Source organism: Bidens hawaiensis, unplaced genomic scaffold, assembly GCF_021521415.1.
Source record: "Bidens hawaiensis isolate Kalapana, Puna unplaced genomic scaffold, B.hawaiensis_p1.1 tig00003141_1, whole genome shotgun sequence".
NCBI classification, from domain to species: Eukaryota; Viridiplantae; Streptophyta; class Magnoliopsida; order Asterales; family Asteraceae; genus Bidens; species Bidens hawaiensis.
The window spans coordinates 555,357-575,663 of NW_027491170.1; the positions used below are offsets into that span (position 1 = coordinate 555,357).

At 33.8% G+C, this 20,307-nt stretch overlaps 1 pseudogene; it reads left to right on the top strand.

The window, feature by feature from the left end:
* The first annotated feature begins 10,812 nt into the window (after positions 1 to 10,812).
* On the top strand, positions 10,813 to 15,042 carry LOC143622456 (TMV resistance protein N-like; annotated as a pseudogene).
* Positions 15,043 to 20,307: the final 5,265 nt, after the last annotated feature.

Genomic DNA, 20,307 nt, shown 5'->3' on the forward strand with positions numbered 1-20,307 from the left:
ATATTTAAAACGAAAGTACGAAATAATTCGTAGTAGTTTTAGAGATTATAATATTGATTTAAAATTGAAATAGATTGGAAGATAATTTTTAATTTCGATTTTTTAATATTAAAGTCTATAACTTATTTTTGTAAAGTTCGTATAAAGGTTGAAAATTATATTCAAATCATTATCATTATTATAAAATAAAGTCTAAATCATATACCAAAGATGCATACAATTATCGGAAAGTTAATTTGAATTTGTAATTTATATATATACAATATTGTATATTGTATACAATTACCAAAGATATTGTATATATATATATATACAATATTGTATATTGTATATATTGTATATGGTCCTTAAGTTATTAACCTTTATAAACACAATTAGATTAAGTTGTTTAAATGTAACAATATAGTCAAAATTTAAATGTATATAAAATAATATAAGTTAGTCAAATCATTATTATTAATATGGACCATTAATTATAAATTAATGGTTAATCATATACCAAAAATGTTTAGAATTACCATATTCAAAACATTAACCTCCACTAACCTTAAATATGTAAGGTGAAATTTGAGTGCGTGATCAATTTTATAACTATCCATTACATATATTTATTTATGTAAGATATAAATATAAATAGAAACGATAATAAAATTTTGAAATTAGAATATAAATAGTAATCAAATAGTTTTGTAAATTATCAAAATATTATCAAAATAAGGTAATATAACTTATCTTTGAAAATTTTAATCAACTTATTATTTAAATTATTGATCATTAATTCTAAAATTAAGTTATTTAAATGTAACAATATAGTCAAAATTTTAATGTATATAAAAAATTATATTTTAGTCAAATCATTATTATTATTATGGACCATTAATTAAAATTAATGGTTAATCATATACCAAAATTGTTTAGAATTACCATATTCAAAGCATTGACCTACATTGACCTTAAATATGTAAGGTCAAATTTGAGTGCGCGATAAATTATATAACTATCCATTATATATACTTATATAGGGTGATTAAATTTATAACGATAATTGATTTTTTAAATTAGAATATAAATAGAAATCAAATAGTTTTGTAAATTATAAAAATACGGTAATATAAGTTATGTTTTAAAATTTAGTCAAAATTTAAATCTATATAAAATAATATATTGTAGTCAAATAATAATGGACCATTATTTATAAGGAAAGTCAAACTAAATCAATTGTAATAATAACCTGAAATAATAAAATCAAATATTAATATTGATATTATAGAGTATTTTAATTATAATTAATAACCAGAAAATTTTAAAGGTGTTATCGGAAAAACGAAATTGTGAGAATGACTATGGTACTCGGATTTTTTCGTAGAATTTAAATTGAAATTAGGTTGTATGTCTCATGACATTTACCTGAAATTATAAAGTAGAATATTAATATTTATGTTATGGAACATTTGATATTTAATTTATAACCGAAATATTTAAATGTCTTACCGGAAAATAACAAATAATGATAATAACCATGGTATCTCTGTTTTTTATTAAGAAACTAAAATCAAATTTTCCGTAAATCAATCAAGTAAATTACCTGAAATAATAAAGTTTTGTTATAACATTGATATTATGAAACATTAGAATTATAATTTATAACCAGATAATTTAAATGTGTCTTACCGGAAAAACGAAATAATGATGCTGAATATGGATGAAGCTGATTTATATTTAGAACCTAGAATAAAAACATGTATAACAAAAAAACAGGAAAAAACTTCAAATAAATACAAAACACCCATTGCTATAGATATAACACGTAAACGGAAAACCTACCGAAATAACTTACCGAAATAACGTAAATACGTAGAAATATTAGCTTCATCACCATTTTTGATTTAGAACCTTAACAATGAAAATAAAGATAAAAAGGTTAGATCTACAATAACCGGAAGAAAATATGATGTTGCTGGAAAAAGATATAACCTTGCCGGAAAATCATATAACATTGTTGGCCATTAAAGTATAATATACAACCTTACCGAAAAACGATTAATCTCGATCTACATTACCGGAATATAGAAGATGGTGGAGTTAGTAATTAAGCCGAGAGAGAGAGAGAGAGAGAGAGAGAGAGAGAGAAATTAAAATGATTAAAATGATGGTGGAAAATTATAAGGTTTAGATAGTTTGTGAGATTACACATGGCAGCATAATAGAGACTCTTAGAATGGAAATTTGGTGAGTTGGAAGCCTAGGTGAATAGCCTAGTAGAATGACATGTGGCAAATTGTATTGATTTAATAGATTAGTAAGATATTAACCAAAACCGTCATATGAGCTTTTCTTGAATTACAATCTATACATCATAATAACACAATTAAACTGGCATACACCATCTGCGGGACATCGTGATTCAAACCCCATACTTAATTGGCATATAACGATCTGCAAAGCATCTAACCTCATCGTTTTGTTTCGCGACTGTTCATCTCGTCCTTAGATTCGTCATATTTTGAGGTAACTAAACAGTTTAGCATGTTCGTTTTGCTCCGTAATACAAAAGCCCTAATACGAATTGAACAAACAAACAACAGATTCGTCAATTGCGAATTCTAGGGTTTGTGTGGATTTTGGGGATAAACATGTTTCTGGTTTTAATTTATTAGTTTTAAACTTAAGCAGATGACACCCCAACACAGCTGGTGGGTGCGTTTGTGCTTAACTCCTTGAACCGGCCCCCTGGCGCGGGTTTGAGTCTTTTTTCAAGTCTCAAATTTTCTTGATTACCATACATATAATCAACTTCTTCTTCTTCCATTTTTTCGAGCTCGTTCAGTTTATCACTAAAAATAGGTGACAGTATTCTGCCTAAATAGTAGACACAGGTAACTAATAATAAAATACTAAAGATACCAGCCATTTTTTTTTAATTCTGACTTTTTAAATTCTGACACAGGGTATTTATTAGATCGAATGTACTTCCGAATAGATCGATTTTGCCGTATCCAAACTAATAACAATCTAATCCATTTCATGAATAAAATGTGACCAATTATCCAACCAACAAAACTACTTGTTACAAATAAAATCTTGTTGTTGCATCGAAACATAAAAATGTTGACTAATCTCGCTAACATTGAACTTGGTAAAATGAAATGATTCAATAATTGAAAAATGAGATTATTCAGGAATACAAATTGAATGCTGAGATTACGCATTGAATTTCTGGTAGTAGATTCATAATAAAAGAAGTTTTTTGTGATTATTGCAGAAGAAATGAAACAAAAGATACGGTAGAGCTAGGACAGTTATTGTATGAAGTCTACCCAGTGCTAGATGCAGAGGCGCATAATAGATCGATATGAACATTATGAGCTGTCTCGTAATAAAACCAGTTGTTGCTGATACCCTCTTCTCGGCTCCTTCTTCTCCTTCTTCCATAACGTGAGCTCGGAGAAGAAAGAGATAGGAGGGTCCTATGGAGAATGTGGTCAGAAATCCATAATAGAATCCGACCACAACGACCGAATTCGTTTGGTTCTATAAAACAAATGACTACGATTTGTCATTAATTAAACTGGAAAGAATACCTTCAGCGGGTATGAAGTCCCAGCTTTGTTCAGTTCTTATCTGCAAGAGTCGAAAGAAAAAAGCAAAAGACTTTAGAGGCCAAATAACTAAACTTGGAGTTCAACCATAAAAGTCCACTGGTGTAGGTGGAAAACAAACATCATCTTCAACCTAACCTAAGAAATACGTGAAAGTTATGATAAGATTACAAGTGTAAACCATAAGTAAATAGCAACTCATTGAGAAGTACAATGCATGAAATTTTCCTGCTTTGGATCGGTTAAGCCAAACACTAACAATAATTGAAACCAATTTAGAACTAAGACGACGTTGACTCAAAATCGAAACCATTATGGTTCGAAATTAGGGGGTTTTGGTGGTCGATAGATTACTGGATTATGGTGTGAAGTTAGATTTAGATGAGATAAAAACCATTGATTTAAGAAATCAAAAGAGAGAGATTAGAGGATGAGCAGGAAGGTTTGGGTTTTTGGAAGTCGAAAGGATTAAGTTCAGGTTTTATGACCCATGTAAGTAATCCGGGTTTGATTTATAAAATAAACGGGTTAAATCAATATTTGGAAATCAAGCAATCTGGTAGTTTTAAATGGGATGGGGAGCGACGTGAGAGTGACATATAAGATTTTTATGGTAGACGGTAACAACTCGGTTTTCTCCATATATTATACCTAACCCGCCCTTATGCTCGGAATATTTTACTAATAAAAATACCGAGTTTATCGAGTAATCATTTCCATATCATCAATTGTTTATTATATATTTTTTTTATATATTTAAATATATGTAAACAAACTTTCATTTATATTCATTTTGAACCCTAAACCAAACTTTAACCCTATTTTATACCCACCTCAATAGTCTAGGGACTATCTAGCAAGATCTGGATATTATTATCCAAACCCATTTACCTAATGATCCAAAACCCGTAAACCATGAACCCGTTTACCCAGATTGTGTCTTCAACCTTAATCATCGTGATATATATGGAATTGATCGCTGTGAATCACCTATGTTGTCTAAACGGGCACACTGACTTAACTAATTGGGATAAACATATCAATAAGATACGTATTAGTAACTAGGGTATAGGCCGTGTTACGACGGGTGGAAAAACATGTCAACAAACATAATAAATTTAAACAACAAATTCATGCATAACTAAGTTGTTTAATAAGTGTGACCTTAAATTTAATTTTCATATTCCAAAGAGTTTAGAAGATCATCAAAATTTGACTCATAGTTCTCACACTCTAACAACCATTTTACCTTCTCGCTGACTTCATTTTCCAAATCCAAATGTTCTCTTTCTTTTCTAACATTAGCAAGATTCAAGTGATTCAAATCTCTTAAAAGAAACATAGATTTTAATATTGATTTAGGATAGTGCCCGTGTTACACGCGGTATAACATATTTAAAACATAATATATATGTAACATAATATAAATTTAATCAAATGAAAATGTTGTACTTAAAAATATATGATATATTTCAATATTGTTCAATATTGTGTCCAAATGATAGTATTTGAACTAACAATATATTTCAAACCCGGGTAATATTTAAAACGAAAGTACGAAATAATTCGTAGTAGTTTTAGAGATTATAATATTGATTTAAAATTGAAATAGATTGGAAGATAATTTTTAATTTCGATTTTTTAATATTAAAGTCTATAACTTATTTTTGTAAAGTTCGTATAAAGGTTGAAAATTATAGTCAAATCATTATCATTATTATAAAATAAAGTCTAAATCATATACCAAAGATGCATACAATTATCGGAAAGTTAATTTGAATTTGTAATTTATATATATACAATATTGTATATTGTATACAATTACCAAAGATATTGTATATATATATATATACAATATTGTATATTGTATATATTGTATATGGTCCTTAAGTTATTAACCTTTATAAACACAATTAGATTAAGTTGTTTAAATGTAACAATATAGTCAAAATTTAAATGTATATAAAATAATATAAGTTAGTCAAATCATTATTGTTAATATGGACCATTAATTATAAATTAATGGTTAATCATATACCAAAAATGTTTAGAATTACCATATTCAAAACATTAACCTCCACTAACCTTAAATATGTAAGGTGAAATTTGAGTGCGTGATCAATTTTATAACTATCCATTACATATATTTATTTATGTAAGATATAAATATAAATAGAAACGATAATAAAATTTTGAAATTAGAATATAAATAGTAATCAAATAGTTTTGTAAATTATCAAAATATTATCAAAATAAGGTAATATAACTTATCTTTAAAAATTTTAATCAACTTATTATTTAAATTATTGATCATTAATTCTAAAATTAAGTTATTTAAATGTAACAATATAGTCAAAATTTTAATGTATTTAAAAAAATATATTTTAGTCAAATCATTATTATTATTATGGACAATTAATTAAAATTAATGGTTAATCATATACCAAAATTGTTTAGAATTACCATATTCAAAGCATTGACCTACATTGACCTTAAATATGTAAGGTCAAATTTGAGTGCGCGATAAATTATATAACTATCCATTATATATACTTATATATGGTGATTAAATTTATAACGATAATTGATTTTTTAAATTAGAATATAAATAGAAATCAAATAGTTTTGTAAATTATAAAAATACGGTAATATAAGTTATGTTTTAAAATTTAGTCAAAATTTAAATCTATATAAAATAATATATTGTAGTCATATAATAATGGACCATTATTTATAAGGAAAGTCAAACTAAATCAATTGTATTAATAACCTGAAATAATAAAATCAAATATTAATATTGATATTATAGAGTATTTTAATTATAATTAATAACCAGAAAATTTTAAAGGTGTTATCGGAAAAACGAAATTGTGAGAATGACTATGGTACTCGGATTTTTTCGTAGAATTTAAATTGAAATTAGGTTGTATGACTCATGACATTTACCTGAAATTATAAAGTAGAATATTAATATTTATGTTATGGAACATTTGATATTTAATTTATAACCGAAATATTTAAATGTCTTACCGGAAAATAACAAATAATGATAATAACCATGGTATCTCTATTTTTTATTATGAAACTAAAATCAAATTTTCCGTAAATCAATCAAGTAAATTACCTGAAATAATAAAGTTTTGTTATAACATTGATATTATGAAACATTAGAATTATAATTTATAACCAGATAATTTAAATGTGTCTTACCGGAAAAACGAAATAATGATACTGAATATGGATGAAGCTGATTTATATTTAGAACCTAGAATAAAAACATGTATAACAAAAAAACAGGAAAAAACTTCAAATAAATACAAAACACCCATTGCTATAGATATAACACGTAATCGGAAAACCTACCGACATAACTTACGAAAATAACGTAAATACGTAGAAATATTAGCTTCATCACCGTTTTTGATTTAGAACCTTAACAATGAAAATAAAGATAAAAAGGTTAGATCTACAATAACCGGAAGAAAATATGATGTTGCTGGAAAAAGATATAACCTTGCCGGAAAATCATATAACATTGTTGGCCATTAAAGTAAAATATACAACCTTACCGAAAAACGATTAATCTCGATCTACATTACCGGAATATAGAAGATGGTGGAGTTAGTAATTAAGCCGAGAGAGAGAGAGAGAGAGAGAGAGAGAAATTAAAATTATTAAAATGATGGTGGAAAATTCTAAGGTTTAGATAGTTTGTGAGTTTACACATGGCAGCATAATAGAGACTCTTAGAATGGAAATTTGGTGAGTTGGAAGCCTAGGTGAATAGCCTAGTAGAATGACATGTGGCAAATTGTATTGATTTAATAGATTAGTAAGATATTAACCAAAACCGTCATATGAGCTTTTCTTGAATTACAATCTATACATCATAATAACACAATTAAACTGGCATACACCATCTGCGGGACATCGTGATTCAAACCCCATACTTAATTGGCATATAACGATCTGCAAAGCATCTAACCTCATCGTTTTGTTTCGCGACTGTTCATCTCGTCCTTAGATTCGTCATATTTTGAGGTAACTAAACAGTTTAGCATGTTCGTTTTGCTCCGTAATACAAAAGCCCTAATACGAATTGAACAAACAAACAACAGATTCGTCAATTGCGAATTCTAGGGTTTGTGTGGATTTTGGGGATAAACATGTTTCTGGTTTTAATTTATTAGTTTTAAACTTAAGCAGATGACACCCCAACACAGCTGGTGGGTGCGTTTGTGCTTAACTCCTTGAACCGGCCAGGGGCGTGGGTTCGAGCCCCCTGGACGCGGTTTTTTGGTTATTTATTTTTATTGGTTTTAAAATATTAATTAATTAATTATAATTAATATTGATATCAAATAAACATTTCTTTATATAAAGCTGACATCTTAGAGTCTACGTTTTCTCGTCAATAAATCTCGTTGCAAGTTTTGTATAAATATATGTATGTATGTATGTATGTATGTATGTATGTATGTAGTATAAGTGTATTTTAATAATAAGAAATCCACGTTAATTTATTAAAAGCCAACACCAATACTGGTGTTTTCTCGTCGTTTAACGTCCTTTATAAATTTGTTTATATTAATTTTATATATAGAAATATATTATATATATATACATATATATCATTCTTTAACAATTAGAACGGTTGTATTTTAAACGTACTAACTATACTTATAAAATTTGATTTTCGTTAATAGTCCAAGATGTATACTATATGATAGATATATATATATATATTAATGTTTGACTTAAATTAATTAATATATTACAGGATATATTTATATATGTAAACATTTAGTTAAATATTATTTAAATAATTATATAATTATTCAACTCATGTTTATTTAAATAATAATGATTTCATAGTAATAATAACTGTAGAGATCGATCGATCAATAACGTACTAATCACAAATCATAACTCAAATCACATCGAAACTTAACTCATTAAATTATGTTATATCATTTATAATTAATTTATATTATTATATTTAACTAGGAATCCTTGTCGGTGTATTCCGAAGGGTTCATCTTTCTCACATCATCACTTGTTTTTCGTTCATCCGATTAGGTGAGTATCTCACTCCCCCTTTTAACTCAATTTTAACCGTTTTGGGGACTTATGTGTATTTACAGTATTTATATATTATCTAATATTCAAAACCGCAACTGTTAATCTTTGTGTGTATATCAGTTTATGCGAAACTTACTATTTGCTTACTTGCTTTATTTGAACCGCATTCGGAGAGGTCCAACATATTCTCAGTCTAGTATGATCATACGACCGTCGTAGTGGCCGGCGTCCGACGCATTGACAATGGTTTCACCGACACCTCATTTTTGGTAACCAATGCCCATTCGCATGGAAACGGTTTAGCCCTTTCTTTATGGTTGATTGTTTGTGTATGTGCTATGGTTTAACTGTTTATCTCACAGGAATAGTTTGCATCTTTCTTTATTTATTATATATTATTACTGTTGTGTCTTAAATTGGTGTTTTACTCGCTCAACATGTGTTGTTGACAAAAATATATTTTATACACATTTGCAGGTTATCAGCTTGGTTGTTTAGCAAGATGAAGATCACGTAGAGATGTTTTTTAGAATACAAACTTAATTAATCATTGTTGTAATTGTTTTATACGTGATGTACTTAACTGTAATTGTTTATTTAAATATTTTTAATAGATATAATTTCCAATATTGCATGATAATAACCTTTGAAAAGCTGTGAGCAATCAGTTCCCGTCCCGACATTTCCGCCGTATGTTAGGGTGTGACATCTTACACTTTTCATATTAAGTTGTGTGTACCATATCCGGCTGATCTGCATAGAAGTGATTCTTTGTGCGAGAAACGTAATAAGTTGTGTGTTTGATTTTATTATTATTATTATAAACACTACTTTTAATTATATTTATGGGAGATTAAAAAAACCTATTTGATCCTTTTAAGCAATGACATCTAACTGTTTAACATAGATTTCATATTATTTGATCAATAAATAAAGTATACATACATTCAGAGGTCTCTTTTTTAATCACTTTTCACTGGACCAGCTCCTACCCACTACCTTCCGGCCACTTTCAAAGGTTTTAGCATTGTTCTACTTTTTCTAAGTGGCCCAGATCATGTAATAAAAGTCACCTTTTAGTAATATAATTAATTAACTAACTAATAAAGTAAAGTCGAGAAATACCACTACAATGATGAATGGCCATTACGCGTAATTAAGTAAACAATTAGCATTGCTTTATCTTTATGATCTTTGTCTATTTTTTATTATGCAGAAAGAACCTTTATCTTCTATAGAGTAGTAAACCGTCTACAGGATTATGAGTCTCTTATCGGTTCATATAATATTCCTTCAAGCCATGGCATTTACTTCGGCGTCATTCGTTCAAAAGAGCTTCGAGCATGATGTCTTTTTACGTTTAAGGGGTGAAGACACCCGTAAGAACTTTGTTAATCATCTCTACATGCTCTACAACGGAAAAATATTAACACTTATAAAGGTGAGCTATTTGGACTAAAAGCCATGTGTTGTGCATTTGATTTTTGTCCAATGATTGATTGACATAATTAAGTTATGGGAGGCATGAAGATTCAATCTTCTTTTATGGATGACTGAGCCATAAAAAAAGTTATATTGAAGTGTAAAATTAATAAAAAAAATTAAGCTTATATCTCCTTTTGATTCCTTAATATAAATCCTATAATTTGTATTTTGTTACAAGCCTTCTGTTGCAAGGTTTACTTTGAAAATTAAACAGTAGCTGACTAAAAGAATTATTTAACATATTTATTTGGAGCAAAAGTAATAATTTAAGGGGTGCGATCTTCATACACCACCCCTATGGTAACTGTGCAGGCCTATATGACACGCATAGTCCTATGCGAGTCATATAGGTCTTCAACAACTCAGGTATACAGCCCGTATAGCCCTATACGAGCCTCGTATCCATGGTGGTGTATGAAGATGTTTTGCCTAATTTAATTCCCTACATTTTTTTTGCCATGAATAGTCAGTTTAGAAGTCGTATCTTATCTTCACCAAAAAAGGGGCTTCACTCCTCAACCTAAGTGAACGTACATATTTTCCACTCAAATATCCAACTCTTGAAGGCATATTCGATCATCTCTTACAAGTTTATTTGCAATCAGATCATACAAATTTCATTGCATTCGATCATTGAAGCTTACAATCAATGGCGTCTACTTCAATTTCATCCGTTCAAAAGTGCTTCAAGTATGATGTCTTTATAAGTTTCAGGGGTGAAGACACACGTAAGAACTTTGTTGATCATCTCTATCATGCTCTCCACCAGAAAGACATTATAACTTACAAAGATGATGAAAAAATCAAGAAAGGGGAAAGGATTAAGGAGCAACTCGTCAGATCCATTGAAGGCTCTGAGATTTTACATAATAGTTTTCTCCAAGAACTATGCAGCTTCATCATGGTGCTTAGACGAACTCGTAAAGATCATGGAGTGCCAGAAGACGATGGAGCAGACTGCTTACCCCATCTTCTATGATGTAGAGCCCACTGAAGTCAGGCACCAAAGTGGGGTAGTTGGAGAAGCCTTTGCGAAACATGAAAAGGGCAGTTGGAGCTCTGCTCTACCTCTCCAACGTCTTTTTTATATTGTAGCATCTTGTTGTAACAGATCTTCTTCTTCAATATTGAACGGTTTCATAGACGATCTGGTAGCATCTTTATATATGTATTTGTTCTACTTACATTATTCAGTGAATGATTTGTGTTTTATAGTAGAAGAAGTTTCTGATTCAAATATTTTGTCATTGTTTTGTTAAAACTTGTCCATATCATTTCGCACTTTGCCAAACAGGAAAATGAAGATGATGTTGGAAAATGGAGGAATGCTCTGAATGAAGCGGCGGGGTTGGCGGGGATGGAGTTGAAGAACACTTTCAATGGGTATTCTTCATTTTTTTTCTTTCAAATTTGTGTTTAATAGGTACATCAATGTCATCTCATGTTTCATGTAGGATTCCGAGTAATCTAATTGAATCTTATTTAACATAGGCATGAAGCCAAATTTATCCAACAAATTGTTCATGATGTTTCACTAAAGCTACGCTTCACTAACCCATGTGATGATGGGAAGTTAGTAGGCATGGAGACCCGGGTGAAGGATGTAGTTTCATCTTTAGAAATTGGTTCCGATGATGTCCGCATGATAGGGATCAAGGGGATGGGAGGTGGTGGAAAGACAACTTTGGCGAGAGCTGTTTTTGATCATATTTCCATTTGGTTTGAGGGTAAAAGCTTTGTTGAGAATGTGAGGGAAGTTTCAAAAGGCTCGTTGTCTGGTTTGAAGGAATTGCAAAAACAGGTCCTTTCAGCTTTGTTAAATGATCAAATCGTAGCTAGTGTTTCTGATGGGAAAAGTATAATGAAAAAGATTATGCCTAGTACAAAAGTTCTTCTTGTTCTAGACGATGTGGATGATATAGAGCAACTTGAGGCGTTAGCAGGTGAGTTCACTTGGTTTAAGCCAGGAAGTAGAATCATCATTACAACAAGAGATGAGCAAGTATTGGTAGCACACCGAATAAAATTTATTCATGATGTCAATTTGTTATCGGATCATGAAGCAATTTGCCTCTTCAGTAGGTTGCATTTGGGAAAGAGATTCCTACTCAAGGGTATGAAGAGCTATCAAGAAAAGTTGTACATTATGCTGCCGGTCTTCCTTTAACTATCAAAGTTTTGGGTTCACATCTTTGTGATAGAAGTGAGCATGAATGGGCAGATGCCATAGAAAGACTAAAAACAATTCCGTTGGACAAGACTTTGAAAAGATTGGAAATAAGTTATAATGGTCTAGAGAATGATCAGAAAGAAATATTCCTAGATGTTGTATGCTTATTGAAATATGAAAAAAAAGACCATGCAGTTAGAATACTTGAAAGTTGTGGATTTAATGCTCACATTGGTTTAAGTGTTCTTGTGCAGAAATCATTGATAACTATTTCTAATTTTGACCGCTTGGGTTTCCATGACCAGATTCAAGAAATGGGTTGGAATATTGTCCGGCGTTTTCACCCTAATGAGCCTAGCCGACATAGTCGATTATGGATTAAAGAGGAAGTTGAAGATATATTGATTAATGAATCGGTAAGTTTCAAGTTTATACGCATTGTGGAGGACTAGAACATTTTATTTTTTTTGTGATTAAAGATTCACATGAGCTTTTATTTATAGGGTACCGAAGAAACAAAATGTATAAAATTGGAGTGTCACGATGTCGATCCAACAATTATTTTGAAAGGTCTAAGAAAGATGAAAGAACTTAGATTTATTTACATGCCATATGGACCTAGAGAATGGAAAGTTTATGAAGTTGGCGAATACTTACCTGATGCTTTGCGATCTCTATGTTGGCATTGATACCCTTTTTGGTCTTTACCCAAAACATTTAGAGCAAATAAGCTTGTTAACCTTGAAATGTGTCAGGGAAATATTTCTCAACTCTGGGAAGTGGGAGAAAGAAAGGTAGAATAATGCAAGATTGAATGATTGGTTTGCATGGTTCTTTATTATGCTCATTGTTTTTTTCACGACACTGATATTCATCTTTCTTGTTTCTTCTTAATTATAATAGGTTTTTTATAAGCTCAGATACCTCAACCTCAGCTGGTCAAAGTTGAAAAGCTTTGACCTTGGGATGACTCCACATCTCGAGAAGTTAGTTCTTGAAGGATGTCATGACTTTGTAGTACTCCACATGCTCAATGAATGTCCCAATCTCAAATTCCTCAACCTCTCTCATTCTAAGGTGAGTAACCTTAACCTCGGGATGACTCCACATATAGAGGAGTTAATACTTGTAGGATGTTCTTATCTTCAAGAAATTCATGCTCCAGTCAGCTGCCTAAAAAAGCTTCTCTACTTAAACTTAAAAGGTTGCTTGAGGTTTGATTATTTTTTGGTTGACAAACCGATTGTATTTCCTAGTCAGGATTCTTTGGCCAAGTTAAAATTGTATGCAATGCCCCTAGATATGTGTCCACTACATCCTAACAGCGCTATGCCAAAGTTTCAGTTTAGATTCGAATACGATGAACCTCTACCCTCATCGATTGGAAATCTTGAGAAGCTTCTTTCTTTTGGTCTATGTTCTTGCACAAACCTTGAGTCTTTTTCAACAACTATATGTGGTTTACGACAGTTAAGAGAGCTTACACTTAAAGGCAAAATTCCTAAGGTGCCCGAGGATCTGGACCGGATACAATGCCTTGAAAAGCTATGTTTTGTGAGTATTGAAGAGATTAAGCAGCTTCCAGATAGCATTTATATGTTAAAACATCTGAAATCACTTGAAATTGACTATTGTTTGCTTCTAGAGCAGTTACCCAAAGATCTTGGCAGATTAGAGTGTTTAGAGGAGTTACACCTGATGGATTGCATATCCTTACGAGATATTCCGAACAGTATCTGTAAGATGAAAAGTTTGACGTGTCTAGATCTCTCTGGTTGTCATCAAATTGAGCAATTGCCTGAGGAACTTGGATGTTTAGAACGTTTTGAGAAGTTAGACCTAAGCTATTGTAGATCCTTACGAGATATCCCGAGTAGTATCTCTAAGACAAAAAGTTTAAGATATTTAAATCTCTTCGGTTGTCATCAGGTTGAGAAATTGCCAGAGGATCTTGGGTGTTTAGAATGTTTAGAGAAGTTAGACCTTAAGGAATGTATATCCTTACGAGATATCACAAACAGTATCTGTAGGATGAAAAGTTTAACATATCTTGATCTCTCTGGTTGCCATCAAGTTGAGAAACTACCAGAGGAACTTGGTTGTTTAGAACATTTAGAGATGTTAGACCTAAGCTATTGTAGATCCTTACTATATATTCCGAACGGTATCTCTAAGATGAAATGTTTAACATATTTAAATCTCTCCGGATGTCATAAAATTAATAAATTACCAGAGGAACTTGGGCATTTAGAATGTTTAGAGAAGTTAGACCTAAAGGAATGTAGATCCTTACGTGATATCCCAAACAGTATCTGTAAGATCAAAAGTTTAACATATTTGAATCTCTTCTCTTGTAATCAACTTGAGAAATTGCCCGAGGAACTTGGATATTTAGAACGTGTAGAGAAGTTAGACCTAAGCCAGTGTAGATCCTTAAAAGACATCCCCAACGGTATCTGTAAGATGAAATGTTTAACATATTTAAATCTCACGAAGTGTCATCAAGTTGGGAAATTGCCTGAGGAACTTGGGAGTTTAGAATGTTTGAAAGTGTTGAATTTAGACGGTGCGGGCATAAGTCATCTTCCACAGAGTATTTATCATATGGAAGGTCTGCATATTTATGGATCCAAGGGGCAGCTTGAGTCTTATGGTTTTTCATCCTTGACAGAACAACTGTGGAACACATACTATGTAGAGCTGTAAAATTAGATTCAAAGTCCAGCCGCTGAAAATTTGAATTTGTGATTTATAGAATGTAACCGGGACTTTATGTTAGATTTTTACATCGTTTGAAATTTTTAATTGTTCTTTCCAGCCAGATATTAGTATAGTCTGGGCTTGATATGAAATTTTTAATTCACTATGACTGTGACGTTCTGTTCTCTTTAACTGACTTTAATCTTGAATGGAATTATGTTTTAGGTTTTTCATTTTTGATAATTTTGTTTAGGGTGATTAATATCTTAAAGTTTTTTGCCATGTATTATTAAAATGTCTTTGAAAAAATAATTATCATAATGTAATCCGATTTTGGAGACCCAATCGATTTAATCATGGATTCAAGCAAGTGGATGTTAAATTGAGTACAGTTAGGGGAGAGATGAATTGCCAATAACTGATTCTCCACAATCAACAAGCAATTCTTGATAATAAACTGCGGGCACACGCATGATGTAATATTTTGTACGAGTCAAACCGAGTTGGATAAAACTGAGATCACTCCAAAATATTTCTTCCATGAATTTAATTTCTTACAACTAGTTGGTACAAGTAGTTTGATGAAGTTCTTAATTTTTCAATAAAATGATTTGAATGGTGTTATTCGTTAATAAAATAAAAATAATCTGAAACACATGATACTATGATAGTATGATGTTGCTTCTCACTATAAAAATCCCGCCCGAATGGTTTCCTCTTCTGATCGTTAAAAACGCAGCGGCAAAGTCTAGATTTGGATCAAAACCTGTGAAACCGAACTGAACTGCTCAAATTGGCGGTTAACTGACCAAAACAGGTTTCAAACCGAACCGGTTGACTTTTTGTTGACCAAACCGAACTGGTTTTCACTTTGGAACCGGTTTGTGCACCTCTAGTACAACTGCTGACACTAAAAGGGAACTTTTACATTAAACTTAATCGTCTCAAGTTTTTCGTGATTAGTGTTCACTTTAGGCATCATGTATCTGAAGTAGGACATCATATTAGAAATTGATTGTAACAATTCTGAATTTCCGATTCCAAGGAACTTGTAAATTAAGTTCTAGAGGATAAATATTTTAGTGCTTTCTGTTTTTTTTTCTTTTCTTCTGTAGTTTAGATGACTGTGGAATTAGTATAGATGTTTCTTGTTTGTACGATTATTTTGCATATTGGACTAATCAGTTTGGAATAGGATAAGCTACTTTTAAACTGATTTTCAGAAACCGATCATTTTACTCTAAAATGATCAAGTAATCATCTTTTATTTCACAGTAATCAGATGTTCAGTTTGAGTATGCAATTCCAAACACCGCCTTTTTAAGAATGAAGAACGACTATATGCACAAATATTGACACTCTAATATCACAAACAGGCAACATGCTAACACAGTACATTGCATTGTTACACCATTTCTCAAATGAGTTTTACATTCACACCAAGTATGTTATTATGTTGTATGTATGCATGCAAAATCTCTTATTTGTTTATATTATTACATTAGCTCAAAACCACATCGAACTGCACCACGCGCACCTCTAGTAAACACAACATTCTTCTACATTATGTTTCCAAAATATGTTTCTCTGTTACTGTTATCTTAGAAGTAAAAAAAAAAAAAACAGGTGACCGATTCGCGTTATGTGATAGGAATGGGAGAGGCAAAAGCCCGGTAGGAGGCCCGATATCTTTCCTCAGTTTAGTCAACCGGTAGTGGGTCGTAAATCGTTTTATTATTATTCTTTTTTAGCCGGTAGTTAGGGGTGTGAATTTGTGATACGTCGTGAATGTAACACGAATTTCGTGGGTTTGGATTTAGTATAAAAATGTCAGTTTCGTGTCAAATCCAGTAGAATGTTTTGTTAAACGTGTTGTGTTTGTCGACCGGCTGTTTGGTCAAAATTGAGTCAAAGTAAGAATTATATTCCTTGTTTTTTTGTTTGTAACTAAACCGATTTGTTTTTGGTTTGAAACTAACCAATTTGTTTGTTTTTATTAGTTTGGTTGGTAAATGTTATTTATGTTTGGATTAGACATGGAAAAACGAGTGGGTCGGTTTGGGTGACGGGTCATACCGCGCTCTAGAACGAACTGATTAAACTTGTTTAATTTGGTTCCTGAAGAAACGTGGATCAACTCACTGGTAGCAGATCTACTTTCCTCGGGTGTGATTATACTCTTTCACCGATGGTTCCTCTGGATCAGTGTTCTTCCACCTACAAAATGAACAACGCCGTTATCTTACCCCTCAGAAAGGGACAGAGGGGTCCTCTTTGGGGTAACCCTCCGGCGTGAGAATAAGTATATGTAGGAGAAGATAACAATGTGAGAGTAAGGGAATTTGGAGAGTATTGCTTAATAGCTGAATACTGAATGTTACTCTGTTCGATTATGTGATTGTGTTTCTGTGTGTCTTTCCTTGTGGAGATGATGCTGTATTTATAGTGCTAGGGTTTCCACTGATTGAGCTGAGACCAAATTAGGGTTTTGTTGGCCTCCTCCAATCGATTTGCGCCACGTGTCCTTGGAGACACCTGGTGCTTTTTCATTGGTTGTAATCACGTGGTAACCCATGAGTCATGCTGAGCTGTCCACCTTTCATTTAGCAGCTGTCAACATCAGCATATGATTATTCCTTAAAAAGATGCCTTCTGGAAGGTTGTCTGACGTGCACAATCAAGGTTGCCCTAATCCTGATTTGGATAAGGACGAGGTTGATTATGTGCATGCGTGATATGCGCCCATCCTGAGGATGCGCGAGGTCTTCTCTTTATTCTCACGCGCAGATATTTCATGCGCAGATGTGATACGCACAAGCATGTAATACGCGTCACTCGCGGATGCCCCACGCGCAACTGCGCCATGCGCAACTGTGATATGAGTGGGCATGTATGATGCGCGAGCATGTGATATGCGTCGCGCGCGGATGCGCCACGCACGATGTGATATGCATAAGCATATATGATGCGTGAGCATGTGATACGCGCAAGCATATGTGATGCATGAGCATATATGTGATGCTTGAGCATATGTGATATGTGCAAGCATGTGATGCTTGAGCATATGCGATATGCGCTGTGCGCATAAGTTTTGGCTTTGTGCCTTGATAATATCTTTGATTTCTAATGTCTTGTATATATCTTGTGGGTTGACTCGCCCCGCTCGATATTGAGGCGGGTACATACCTCTTCAAGCCCCCAGTCTAATGTGTGTCTTATCTCGCGCGAGCGCGGTAAGATAGATATTAGACTTTGATTTGGTCTTTTAATGAAGTTTTGTCGTTTTCTTGGTTGTTTCCATCGTTGCGCGAAGTTCTATCCATTTGGTTGAAACGAAGGGTCCAAACACGTGGTTGGTTGGTGGTGACGTGCGCCGGAAACGTGTCAGACGTTTCGTGTGCTCGAGGTGCTAAATTTGCCTTTCATGTCCCCTCGCACAGCTGTCTTGGAACACGTGTCGCGCTCGCATTGGTTTGCACCTGCGAGTGGGGGCGCGTCTCTGCTCCGTGGCAGTTCCGTTACGTTTTTATGTCCCCTCAACAGTGTTAGGGACACGTGGCGCGCCCGCGTTGGCTTACACCTGCGAGTGGGGGCGCGTGAAATCCGATCAGTTGCCAATTTTCTCTCTCCTGGGCCTATAAAAGCAGGCCCTTAGGAAAAATTTTTATCTTCATCTTCATTGTTGTGTACTCCAAAGCTTCCATATTTCCGATTTTCGGTTATTGCTTCCCGATACCCTGTTATCTGTTGTTGTTGTTATTGTATGTCTGATAGCTCAGACTCCTCTAACCCCTCAATCACCTCTGTTGCCTCTCGAAGACGCCGTGTGAAATCTGTGGTGATGTCGACATTGAAGCAAAAGGGCAAGGGGAAGAGGGTTGTTGAGACCACATCGGAGGAAGTAGGGAGGACCAAGGCTACGAAAAGGTGGAATGAAATCCCCTGCAAATTGAGGCAGGCCGATCTCGACAGCCTCATCTCGTCACAGGGTTTTCTCCCTGTGTTTGGCTGCATGTTGCCTGCAGCCGGGCAAATGGCGGCGGACCTGCCTGCCGGCTATATATCTCTATATAGCCATTTTTTCACCCACTGCAACCTTCGTCTTCCGGTGACAAGGTTTGTAGGCGCGGTGCTTCGGTTTTATGGGATTCATATATCCCAAGTCCATCCGCTTGGACTCGTGCGCATGACTCATTTCGAGTTCATGTGCAAATCACAGCGCGAGGAGCCCACCCCTCGGCGTTTTCAATTTTTTTATAAGCCCAAGATCCAAGATTCTTGGTTCTCCTTTATTCCTCGCAGTCAGAAGGTTAAGTGCAGCACTGTCTCATTCAAGAGCCTTCATGACTGGTCTGAGAGGTTCTTCTACATCAGGGCTGGCGTGATCCCCATCCGTATGACCATGCGCTCAATCTCTTCTGCGCCTGCGGATGTGGGTGTTCTCAAAAACCCAACTGGCGCCTGGGTTAAGAAACTGACCACCGAACCGTCCCCCGCCAGGAAAATTTTCGAGGAGGCGCTGGTGGGGGTGGGCATGAGCAGGCGGTGGGCGGACAGCGCGCTTGAGCCCGTTATCCAAGTCGATGGGTCGTGTAAGTTTATCTCATTGCTTTTGTTTTCCTGCGCGAATAGAATTATTTTTGCTGATATCACTTTACTTGTTTTGTGCAGTCACCAAGGAGTATATCCATGCCGCTTATGATGATCAAGTGGAGGGTGGCTCCGTCGCGCTTGGCGCTGGGGAGGTGGGCTTCCCAGATCGCTTTGATGACATGTTCATCCCTGTTGATCTGGGATTTAATTTTGACAGCGATGCGCCTGGTAAGCCTTTGTACTTATGTTTATGCCCTTATGATATCAGATTTGGTTTAACACTTCTGTTGCGCGTATTGTAGATGCGCTCGAAAACTACGAGCTGGAGCTCGCGGAAGAGGAGGAGGAGGAAGAGGAGGCGCCCCTACTAAAGCGCAAAGCTAAGGGGAAAACTGGCGCAGGGGCCAGTAAGAAACAGAGAAAAGATGATGCCCCTGTAGTTCATCCCCATGCTCAAGCGAAGGGATTTGGAAAAACCCAGGAGTTTACCTCCAAAATTTCCTTTTCCTCCATGCCTGTGAAAGTAGGCAGACCTCCTGTCCATTTGAGGCATGGTGACGCTACCTCCTCCCTTCGCGCTGCTGAAGAGAGAAGCGAAGCTGCGCCCGCGACAGGTAAACTTTGCTCATCCATAATGGTTCAATGAGCGCGAGTCTGATTGAATTTTTATTAAATCTT